The 13,542-nt window shown below is 48.8% G+C and overlaps 1 pseudogene; it reads left to right on the top strand.

The window, feature by feature from the left end:
- LOC118370359 (calcium/calmodulin-dependent protein kinase type 1D-like) overlaps window positions 1-12,610 on the top strand; it is a 77,713-nt pseudogene extending 65,103 nt beyond the window's left edge.
- The last annotated feature ends 932 nt before the right edge of the window (window positions 12,611-13,542 follow it).

Raw genomic sequence — 13,542 nt, forward strand, 5'->3', positions numbered from 1 at the left:
ATACCATACCATACTATACCACACCATACTATACTATAGCATACTATACCACGCCATACTATACCATACTATACTATACCATACCATACTATACCACACCATACCATACTATACCATACTATAACACACCATACTATACCACACCATACCATACTATACCATACCATAATATACCACACCACACTATACCATACTATACCATACCATACTATACCACACCACACCATACCATACTATACCATACCATACTATACCACACCATACCATACTATACCATACTATAACACACCATACTATACCACACCATACCATACTATACCATACTATACCACACCACACTATACCATACTATACCATACCATACTATACCACACCACACCATACCATACTATACCACACCATACCATACTATACCATACCATATTATACAACACCATACTATACCATACCATACTATACCACACCATACCATACTATACCATACCATACTAAACCACACCATACTATACCATACTATACTATACCACACTATACCACACCATACCATACTATACCATACCATACTATACCAAACCATACCATACTATACCACACCACACTATACCATACTATACCACACCATAACATACTATACCACACCACATACCACACCATACTATACCATACTATACCATACTATACCACACCATACCATACTATACCACACCACACCATAAACTATACTGTACACACCATACTATACTATACCACACCATACCATACTATACCACACCATACCATACCACACCATACCATACTATACCACACCATACCATACTATACCACACCACACCATACTATACCACACCATACTATACTATACCCCACCATACTATACCATACCATACGATACTATACCATACCATACTATACTATACCACACCATACCATACTATACCACGCCATACTATACCAAACCATACCATACTATACCACACCACACTATACCACACTATACCACACCATACTATACCACACCATACCATACTATACCACACCATACCATACCACACCATACCATACTATACCACACCATACCATACTATACCACACCATACCATACTATACCACACCACACCATACTATACCACACCATACTATACTATACCATACCATACTATACCATACCATACTATACCACACCATACTATACTATAGCATACTATACCACGCCATACTATACCATACTATACTATACCATACCATACTATACCACACCATACCATACTATACCATACTATAACACACCATACTATACCACACCATACCATACTATACCATACCATAATATACCACACCACACTATACCATACTATACCATACCATACTATACCACACCACACCATACCATACTATACCATACCATACTATACCACACCATACCATACTATACCATACTATAACACACCATACTATACCACACCATACCATACTATACCATACCATACTATACCACACCACACTATACCATACTATACCATACCATACTATACCACACCACACCATACCATACTATACCACACCATACCATACTATACCATACCATACTATACAACACCATACTATACCATACCATACTATACCACACCATACCATACTATACCATACCATACTAAACCACACCATACTATACCATACCATACTATACCACACCACACCACACCATACCATACTATACCACACCATACTATACCACACCATACTATACTGTACCATACTATACCATACCATACTATACCACACCATACTATACTATAGCATACTATACCACGCCATACTATACCATACTATACTATACCATACCATACTATACCACACCATACCATACTATACCATACTATAACACACCATACTATACCACACCATACCATACTATACCATACCATACTATACCACACCACACTATACCATACTATACCATACCATACTATACCACACCATACCATACTATACCATACCATACTATACCACACCATACCATACTATAACATACTATAACACACCATACTATACCACACCATACCATACTATACCATACCATACTATACCACACCACACTATACCATACTATACCATACCATACTATACCACACCATACCATACCATACTATACCACACCATACCATACTATACCATACCATACTAAACCACACCATACTATACCATACTATACTATACCACACTATACCATACTATACCACACCATACTATACTATACCATACCATACTATACCACACCATACCATACTATACCATACTATACCACACCATACTATACCACACCATACCATACTATACCATACTATACCACACCACACTATACCACACCATACCATACTATACCACACGGTATACCTATACCACACCATACCATACCATACTATACCACACCACACTATACCATACCATACCATACTATACCACACCATACTGTACCACACTATACCACACCATACCATACTATACCACACCACACCATACTATACCACACCATACTATACTATACCACACCATACCATACTATACCATACTATAACACACCATACTATACCACACCATACCATACTATACCATACTATACCATACCATACTATACCACACCATACTATACCATACTATACTATACTATACCATACTATACCACACCATACCATACTATACCACACCATACCATACTATATCACACCATAATATACCATATACTATACCACACCATACCATACCATACTATACCACGCCATACTATACCATACCATACTATACCACACCATACCATACTATACCACACCATACCATACTATACCACGCCATACTATACATACCATACTATATACCACACCACACTATACTATACCACACCATAACATACTATACCACACCACTCTATACCACACCATACTATACCACACCATACTATACCACACCATACTATACCATACCATACTACACCATACCATACTATACCACACCATACCATACTATACCACACCACACCATACCATACTATACCACACCATACTATACCACACTATACCACACCATACCATACTATACCACACCACACCATACTATACCACACCATACTATACTATACCACACCATACTATACCATACTATACTATACTATACCACACCATACCATACTATACCACACCATACCATACCACACCATACCATACTATACCACACCATACTATACCACACCATACTATACTAAACGAAACTATACTATACCATACTATACCATACCATACTATACTATACCACACCATACTATACTATACTACACCACACCATACTATACTATACCATACTATAGCATACTATACCCCACCATACTATACCATACCATACTATACTATACCATACCATACTATACTATACCATACTGTACCACACTATACCACACCATACCATACTATACCACACCATACTATACTATACCACACCATACTATACTATACTATACCACACCATACTATACCACACCATACTATACCATACCACACCATACCATACTATACCACACCATACCATACCACACCATACCATACTATACCACACCATACCATACTATACCACACCACACCATACTATACCACACCATACTATACTATACCCCACCATACTATACCATACCATTTGTTGATACTATACCATCCATAGGGTATACCAAACCATGGTATACCACACCACACTATACCACACTATACCACACCATACTATACCACACATACCATACTATACCATACCATACTATACCAACCATACCATACCATACCATACCACACCATACCCCACTATACACACCATACTATACCACACCATACCATACTATACCACACCATACCATACTATACCACACAATACCATACTATACCACACCATACTATACCACACCATGCTATGCTATATTGTTCCATACTATACCATACCATACGATACTATACCATACCATACTATGCTATACCACACCATACTATGCTATACCATACCATACTATACCACACCATACCATACTATACCACTATACCCCACCATACTATACCACACCATACCATACCCTGATACTATACCATACCGTACTATACCACACCATACCATACCATACTATACCACACCACACTATACCATACCATACTATACCACACCATACCATACTATACCACACCATACTATACTATACCACACCATACTATACCATACTATACCACACCACACCACACCATACTATACCACACCATACTATACTATACCACACCATACTATACCACACCATACTATACTATACCACACCATACCATACCCCACCATACCATACTATACCACACCATACCATACCCCACCACGCCACAACATACCATACTATACCACACCAATACCAATCCAATTTTAGACTACTGACACATTTCTTCTTTACCAAAACATTCTCTTTTGATTTGGATATTTTCCACACAACGCACAATGTATAAACATCACACATATACTAGGAAAACTCTTAACGTTACAATGTTTTCGTAATAACGACATCTATTAACCTTTAATAACAAAACAAAAATGACATACATTTTCATATTCCGTCTATCGTCATGACCACCATTGTGGCTGACGGAAACCATTGTTCCAAAGTCCCTTTATTTCATGTTTAATGTTCTGAGGCTGGTTCTCCATAGTAACAGGACAAAATCATTTGTCTGTAGCCTGAGATTTACCAGGGGTGTGAGGGGTCATAAAACCCCCACATCTTCAGACCCCTAGATCTCTCCTCCTTTGTTGGGGTTGAGAGATAATCTGTAGGGTTGTGGTCTTCTGTAACCTGACCTGATCAGGACAGTCATGACAATACTATACCATACCATACCACACTATACCCCACCATACCATACCACACCATACCCCACCACACCATACCACACCATACCCCACCACACCACACCATACCCCACCACACAATACCATACCCCACCCCACCACACCACACCATACCCCACCACACCACACCACACCACACCCCACCACACCACACCATACCACACCACTCCATACCCCACCACACCACATCATACCATACCCCAGCCACCACACCATACCACACCACACCACACCACACAATACCATATCACACCATACCATACCATACCACACCACACCATACCCCACCATACCCCACCCTGTCACACCATACCACACCATATAATACCACACCATACTATACCACACCATACCATACTATACCACACCATACTATACCACACCCTATCACACCACACCATACCCCACCACACCACACCATACCCCACCACACAATACCATACCCCACCACACCATACCCCACCCCACCACACCATACCCCACCCTATCACACCACACCATACCCCACCACACCACACCATACCACACCACTCCATACCCCACCACACCACATCATACCATACCCCAGCCACCACACCATACCACACCACACCACACCACACAATACCATATCACACCATACCATACCATACCACACCACACCATACCCCACCATACCACACCACACAATACCATATCACACCATACCATACCACACCACTCCATACCCCACCACACCATACCATACCCCACCCCACCCCACCTCACGACACCATACCCCACCACACAATACCATATCACACCATACCACACCACACCACTCCATACCCCACCACACCATACCATACCCCACCCCACCCCACCTCACGACACCATACCCCACCACACAATACCATATCACACCATACCACACCACACCACTCCATACCCCACCACACCATACCATACCCCACCTCACGACACCATACCCCACCCACCACACAATACCATATCACACCATACAATACCCCATCATACCCCAGAGAGACAGAGAAAGAGAAAAAGAGGGAGGGAGAGAGGGCAAGAGAGAGGGAGGCAAATCTGCTGAATGAATGGGTGCCAATTAGCAGGCTGCGTCCTGAAGGATGCTTGGAGAATGCAGAGGCAGTGGCTACGTTCCAAAAGGCACCCTATTACCTGTAAAGGCCCTACGGACCCTGGTCAAAGTAGTACACTATATAAGGAATAGGGTGCCATTTGGGATGCAGACTAATCAACCATTATCATGTCTCTCCCTGGCCCGGGCCAGACCTAATGCTACTGTCTGGGGTTTGGGAATCTATTCAATGTTCATCAAGTGGTGGGGCTGCCATTTAGCTGCACAACAAATCCCTGATTCTAGCTTTAATGACAGAGACAATATGTGGGTGGTTGGCAAATGGAGAATAGGGATAGGACTTTTAGGCATCTAATCATTGGCCTGTTAAGTCTTGCTGTTACGTCTTGGCCCTGTTACGTCTTGGCCCTGTTACGTCTTGGACCTGTTACGCCTTGCTGTTACATCTTGGCCCTGTTACGTCTTGGCCCTGTTACGTCTTGGCCCTGTTATGTCTTGGCCCTGTTACATCTTGGCCCTGTTACGTCTTGGCCCTGTTACGTCTTGGCCCTGTTACATCTTGGCCTGTTATGTCTTGGCCCTGTTATGTCTTGGCGTCACATCTTGGCCCTGTTACGTCTTGGCCCTGTTACGTCTTGGCCCTGTTACATCTTGGCCCTGTTACATCTTGGCCTGTTATGTCTTGCCCCTGTTACGTCTTGGCCCTGTTACGTCTTGGCCTGTTATGTCTTGGCCCTGTTACGCCTTGTTGTTGTGTCTTGGCTCTGTTATGTCTTGGCCCTGTTATGTCTTGGCCCTGTTATGCCTTGGCCCTGTTATGTCTTGGCCCTGTTACGTCTTGGCCCTGTTAGGTCTTGCCCCTGTTACGCCTTGGCCCTGTTAAGCCTTGGCCCTTTTATGTCTTGGCCCTGTTATGTCTTGGCCCTGTTATGTCTTGGCCCTGTTATGCCTTGGCCCTGTTATGTCTTGGCCCTGTTACGTCTTGGCCCTGTTAGGTCTTGCCCCTGTTACGCCTTGGCCCTGTTAGCCTTGGCCCTTTTATGTCTTGGCCCTGTTATGTCTTGGCCCTGTTATGCCTTGGCCCTGTTATGTCTTGGCCCTGTTACGCCCTGTTACGTCTTGGCCCTGTTATGTCTTAGCCCTGTTATGCCTTGGCCCTGTTATGTCTTGGCCCTGTTACGTCTTGGCCCTGTTATGCCTTGGCCCTGTTATGCCTTGGCCCTGTTGTGTCTTGCTGTTACGTCTTGGCCCTGTTACATCTTGGCCCTGTTACGTCTTGGCCCTGTTACGTCTTGGCCCTGTTACATCTTGGCCCTGTTACATCTTGGCCCTGTTACGTCTAGCCCTGTTACGTCTTGGCCCTGTTACGTCTTGGCCCTGTTACATCTTGGCCCTGTTACATCTTGGCCCTGTTACGTCTTGGCCTGTTACATCTTGGCCCTGTTACGTCTTGGCCCTGTTGTGTCTTGGCCCTGTTACGCCTTGTTGTTGTGTCTTGGCCCTGTTATGTCTTGGCCCTGTTATGCCTTGGCCCTGTTATGCCTTGGCCCTGTTATGCCTTGGCCCTTTTATGTCTTTGCCCTGTTACGCCTTGTTGTTGTGTCTTGGCCCTTTTATGTCTTGGCCCTGTTATGCCTTGGCCCTGTTATGCCTTGGCCCTTTTATGTCTTTGCCCTGTTACACCTTGTTGTTGTGTCTTGGCCCTGTTACGCCTTGGCCCTGTTACGTCTTGCTGTTACGTCTTTGGCAGGTGGTTTGATAGCGTTTAAATAGACTCACAATGGTTTTGTTGTGACAGGTGTGCTGTAACAGGTGTGTTGTGACAGGTGTGTTGTAACAGGTGTGTTGTAACAGGTGTGTTGTAACAGGTGTGTTGTGACAGGTGTGTTGTAACAGGTGTGTTGTGACAGGTGTGTTGTAACAGGTGTGTATTATAGAATGTGAGACATCCAGTAGCTCAGAGCTGGTGCTTGATAGATATCCAGGCCAGGAACTGACCACTAACTGTGTCAAAAGAAAACATTAATCTACTTGTCCTTTATGGTGTGTCTTTGTATCTCAGGATTGCTGGGGACACGGCTCTCTGCAAGAACATCCATGAATCAGTCAGTCGGCAGATGAGGAAAAACTTTGCCAAAAGCAAATGGAGGGTAGGTTCTACTCATACAATGATTGTTTTTTTGTGTATGTTTACTGTATTTGTCAACCTCCTCTATTTGCATATGCCAACCCTCTCTCTCTCTCTCCCTCCCTGCCTCCCCTCCCTGCCTCCTCTCTCTTTCTCCCTCCCTGCCCCCTCTCCCTCCCTTCCCCCTCTCCCTCCCTCCCCCTCTCCCTTCCCCCTCTCCCTCCCTTCCCCCTCTCCCTCCCTGCCTCCTCTATCTCGCTGTCTCCTCCCTCCCCTCCCCTCCCCTCCTCCTCCCTTCCTCCCCCCTCTCCTCCCTGCCCCCTCTCCCTCCCTTCCCCCTCTCCCTCCCTCCCTTCCCCCTCTCCCCTCCCTTCCCCCTCTCTCCCTCCCTTCCCCCTCTCCCTCCCTGCCTCCTCTCCCTCCCTGCCCCCTCTCCCTCCCTCCCTCCCCCCCTCTCCCTCCCTTCCCCCTCTCCCTCCCTCCCTTCCCCTCTCCCTCCCTGCCCCCTCTCCCTCCCTGCCCCCTCTCCCTCCCTCCCTTCCCCCCCTGCCTCCCCCTCCCTTCCCCCTCTCCCTCCCTCCCCCTTCCCTCCCTCCCCCTCCCCTCCCTGCCTCCTCTCCCTCCCTTCCCCCTCTCCCTCCCTTCCCCCTCTCCCTCCCTTCCCCCTCTCCCTCCCTTCCCTCCCCCCTCTCCCTCCCTGCCTCCTCTCCCTCCCTGCCCCCTCTCCCTCCCCCTTCCCCCTTCTCCCCTCCCTGCCTCCTCTCTCCCTGCCCCCTCTCCCTCCCTTCTCTCCTCCCTTCCCCCTCCTCTCCCCCTCCCTGCCCCCTCTCCCTCCCCCCCTGCCCCCTCCCTCCCCCCCTCCCTTCCCCCTCTCCCCTCCCTGCCTCCTCTCCCTCCCTGCCCCCTCTCCCTCCCTTCCCCCTCTCCCCTCCCCCTTCCCCCCTCCTCCTCTCCCTTCCTGCCCTCTCCCTTCCCCCTCCCTCCCTGCCTCCTCTCCCTCCCTTCCCCCTCTCCCTCCCTTCCCCCTCTCCCTCCCTTCCCCCTCTCCCTCCCTTCCCCCTCTCCCTCCCTGCCTCCTCTCCCTCCCTGCCCCCTCTCCCTCCCTTCCCCCTCTCCCTCCCTGCCCCCTCTCCCTCCCTTCCCCCTCTCCCTCCCTGCCTCCTCTCCCTCCCTGCCCCCTCTCCCTCCCTTCCCCCTCTCCCTCCTTCCCCCTCTCCCCTTCCCCCTCCCCTCCCTCCTCCCTCCTCCTCTCCCTCCCTTCCCCCTCCCTCCCTCCCTTCCCCTCCCTCCCTCCCTTCCCCCTCCCTCCCTCCCTCCCTTCCCCCTCTCCCTCCCTTCCTCCCCTCCCTCCCCCTCCCCTGCCTCCCTCCTCTCCCTCCCTGCCTCCCCTCTCCCCCTCCCCTTCCCCTCTCCTCCCTCCCCCTCCCTTCCCCCTCTCCCTCCTGCCTCCTCTCCCTCCCTGCCCCCTCTCCCTCCCTTCCCCCTCTCCCTCCCTTCCCCCTCTCCCTCCCTTCCCCCTCCCTCCCTGCCTCCCCCTCTCCCTCCCTGCCTCCTCTCCCCCTCCCCTCCCTTCCCCCTCTCCCCTCCCCCTCTCCCTCCTCCCCCTCCCCTCCCTTCCCCCTCTCCCTCCCTTCCCCCTCCCTCCCCCTCCCTCCCTCCCCCTCTCCCTCCCTTCCTCCTCCCTTCCCCCTCTCCCTCCCTTCCCCCTGCCTCCTCTCCCTCCCTGCCTCCTCTCCCTCCCTGCCTCCTCTCCCTCCCTTCCCCTCTCCCTCCCTTCCCCCTTCCCTCCCTTCCCCTCCCTCCCTTCCCCCTTCCCCCCTTCTCCCTCCCTCCCTTCCCCTCTCCCTCCCTGCCTCCTCTCCCTCCCTACCCCCCCTGCCCCCTCCCTTCCCCCCCTCTCCCTCCCTTCCCCCTCTCCCCCTTCCCCCTCTCCCCTCCTCTCCCTCCCTGCCTCCTCTCCCTCCCTGCCTCCTCTCCCTTCCTCCCCTCCCTCCTCTCCCCCTTCCCCCTTCCCCCCTTCCCCCTCCCCTCCCTCCTCCCCTCTCCCTCCCTTCCCCCTCTCCCTCCCTTCCCCCTCTCCCTCCCTGCCTCCTCTCCCTCCCTGCCTCCTCTATCTCGCTGTCTCCTCCACAGCAAGCGTTTAACGCCACAGCAGTGATCCGTCATATGAGGCGTCTCCAGTTAGGCAGTAGTCTGGGCGGCAGCTTTGGAAGCAGTGTGAGTGTGGACCAACCAGGACAGAATTCTATGCCAGCCAAGAGCATGTCTGTAGACTGTGCCTCCCTCTCACGCAAAGACGGTTAGTGAGTGACTCCTTTACTTTATGATGTGGGGAGCAGGCCGTGTCCGGTTGCCTCTGTTGGGGTCTATTAAAGGATTTTTGTTCCGTCATTGATTGGTTTCCACTAATACTTTAGTGATTGTGCTCGTCGAGTCATTGAGGTTATCGTCTCTGCTTCTCCCCTCAGGTCCTCTACAACCTCTGTCCACTCTGCCTCCTCTGCCATCCTCCCCTGCAGCCTGCAGCGCCCCCGTTAGCATCGGAGTGGAACCACATGTAGAACCAGAGGCGGTGGCACCAGAGGCAGTGGTGGAGGTGCCCCGGCCACGCCCCTCCACGGTCACCACCATCCACACGGGGACTAAATGACATCAGATTCCACGCGAGGTCAGCTGGGAGACCACAGAGCTTTGAGTCGGGATTCCATGATTACAATTCCGCCCCTCAGAATTCCACAATTCGTCTCTCTTAGTCTGCCCACCCCGCCCATTCTCAGCTGCTGGGATTGAGAACTTGAGGAGCTGTTCAAGGCTCCATTTACCATGGATCAGCACTCACCGCAGCCCCAGTGCAGCACTCTGATGTCCGTACCCTCCACAGGAGGTGTATTCAGTGATGTGAAATAGAATGAGGAGAACTGACAGGATTTCCTATTCCATCTAATGTATCTGTTCTACACCGTACGTTCCTATCTGAACACTCTGCCCGCTAACGGGCCACAGGGCTGGTGGAGGAGAAGTAGAGGACCACTGACTGTCTCGCTCTGTCCTCCTGACCAGAGGGTGGCCAGCGGGGTCAGTCTCCCAGTGCTTGAATCGGGTCGGTACGGAGTCATTTCAACCTCAAATGTTCACCTCCTTATTGACTATTCACTCTAAACATTGTATAATATCAGCCAGTAGTTTAGAAAGTAGTGCCCCCCAGGGCACATTTGTTATTGTTTTTGTTTTGAGGAAATTAGCTTTTGTTTTGAAGTAACGTCTTTGTTGTCTTAATATCGCAGTTTCACCGCTATGGATCGCAGCTTCAAGATCCTATTCCATTTCTTTAAAATATGGTACTGTAATATGGTACTGGTATGGTACTGTAAATATGGTACTGGTAAGGTACTGTAAATATGGTACTGGTATGGTACTGTAAATATGGTACTGGTATGGTACTGGTATGGTACTGGTATGGTACTGTAAATATGGTACTGGTATGGTACTGTAAATATGGTACTGTAATATGGTACTGGTATGGTACTGTAAATATGGTACTGTAATATGGTACTGGTATGGTACTGTAAAATGAAAATGACCACCTGAAATCTTTGTCATAGCACTGCCATGTTGTAAGACTGTCCACCGAGAGACAAAAAGAAGACCTGTTTGTATGGTGGTGTGAGGAGGCCACACTATGGGAACTCACCAGGTTTTCATTATTAGTCTTAATTATTGAGCCTGCTGTAACTCGGAGACTGTGAGACTGCTGTAACTCGGAGACTGTGAGACTGCTGTATCTCGGAGACTGTGAGATTGCTGTATCTCGGAGACTGTGAGACTGCTGTAACTCGGAGACTGTGAGACTGCTGTAACTCGGAGACTGTGAGACTGCTGTAACTCGGAGACTGTGAGACTGCTGTATCTCGGAGACTGTGAGACTGCTGTAACTCGGAGACTGTGAGACTGCTGTATCTCGGAGACTGTGAGACTGCTGTAACTCGGAGACTGTGAGACTGCTGTAACTCGGAGACTGTGAGACAGAATGTGAGACTGCTGTAACTCGGAGACTGTGAGACTGCTGTAACTCGGAGACTGTGAGACTGCTGTATCTCGGAGACTGTGAGACTGCTGTATCTCGGAGACTGTGAGACTGCTTTATCTCGGAGACTGTGAGACTGCTTTATCTCGGAGACTGTGAGACTGCTGTATCTCGGAGACTGTGAGACTGCTGTATCTCGGAGACTGTGAGACTGCTGTATCTCGGAGACTGTGAGACAGAATGTGAGACTGCTGTAACTCGGAGACTGTGAGACTTCTGTATCTCAGAGACTGTGAGACTGCTGTAACTCGGAGACTGTGAGACTGCTGTATCTCGGAGACTGTGAGACTGCTGTAACTCGGAGACTGTGAGACTTCTGTAACTCGGAGACAGTGAGACTGCTGTATCTCGGAGACTGTGAGACAGAGATGTGAGACTGCTGTAACTCGGAGACTGTGAGACTGCTGTGAGACTGCTGACTGTGAGACTGCTGTATCTCGGAGACTGTGAGAGACAGACTGTGAGACTGCTGTATCTCGGAGACTGTGAGACTGCTGTATCTCGGAGACTGTGAGACTGCTGTAACTCGGAGACTGTGAGACTGCTGTATGCTGTGTAACTGTAAGGAGACTGTGTGACTGCTGTGAGACTGACTGCTGTATCTGTGAGACTGCTGTATCTCAGAGACTGTGAGACTGCTGTATCTCGGAGACTGTGAGGACTGTATCTCGGACTGCTGTATCTCGGAGACTGTGAGACTGCTGTAACTCGGAGACTGTGAGACTGCTGTAACTCTGCTGTATCTCAGAGACTGTGAGATCTGGAGACTGTGAGACTGCTGTAACTCGGAGACTGTGAGACTGCTGTATCTCGGAGACTGTGAGACTGCTGTAACTCGGAGACTGTGAGACTGCTGTATCTCGGAGACTGTGAGACTGCTGTATCTCGGAGACTGTGAGACTGCTGTATCTCGGAGACTGTGAGACTGCTGTAACTCGGAGACTGTAAGACTGCTGTATCTCAGAGACTGTGAGACTGCTGTATCTCGGAGACTGTGAGACTGCTGCAACTCGGAGACTGTGAGACTGCTGTATCTCGGAGACTGTGAGACTGCTGCAACTCGGAGACTGTGAGACTGCTGTATCTCGGAGACTGTGAGACTGCTGTATCTCGGAGACTGTGAGACTGCTGTAACTCTGTGAGACTGAGAGTTGGGCACAGAACACCCTCTATGCCTTGTGTTGAACATCGCACATGGAAACCGTTGAGTGGAGTTAGCGTTTCATGCAACTGAAACAGAGCATTCAAGGCTAAAATAGTAATTCCATATTATTCTCAATCATATTTCTAATTTCTGTTTTAAAAGCGTGAATGTTTTTCTGCAGTTGTTGTTACGGTCACTGT

This window comes from Oncorhynchus keta, chromosome 17 (genome assembly GCF_023373465.1).
Source record: "Oncorhynchus keta strain PuntledgeMale-10-30-2019 chromosome 17, Oket_V2, whole genome shotgun sequence".
In the NCBI taxonomy this organism is placed as follows: Eukaryota; Metazoa; Chordata; class Actinopteri; order Salmoniformes; family Salmonidae; genus Oncorhynchus; species Oncorhynchus keta.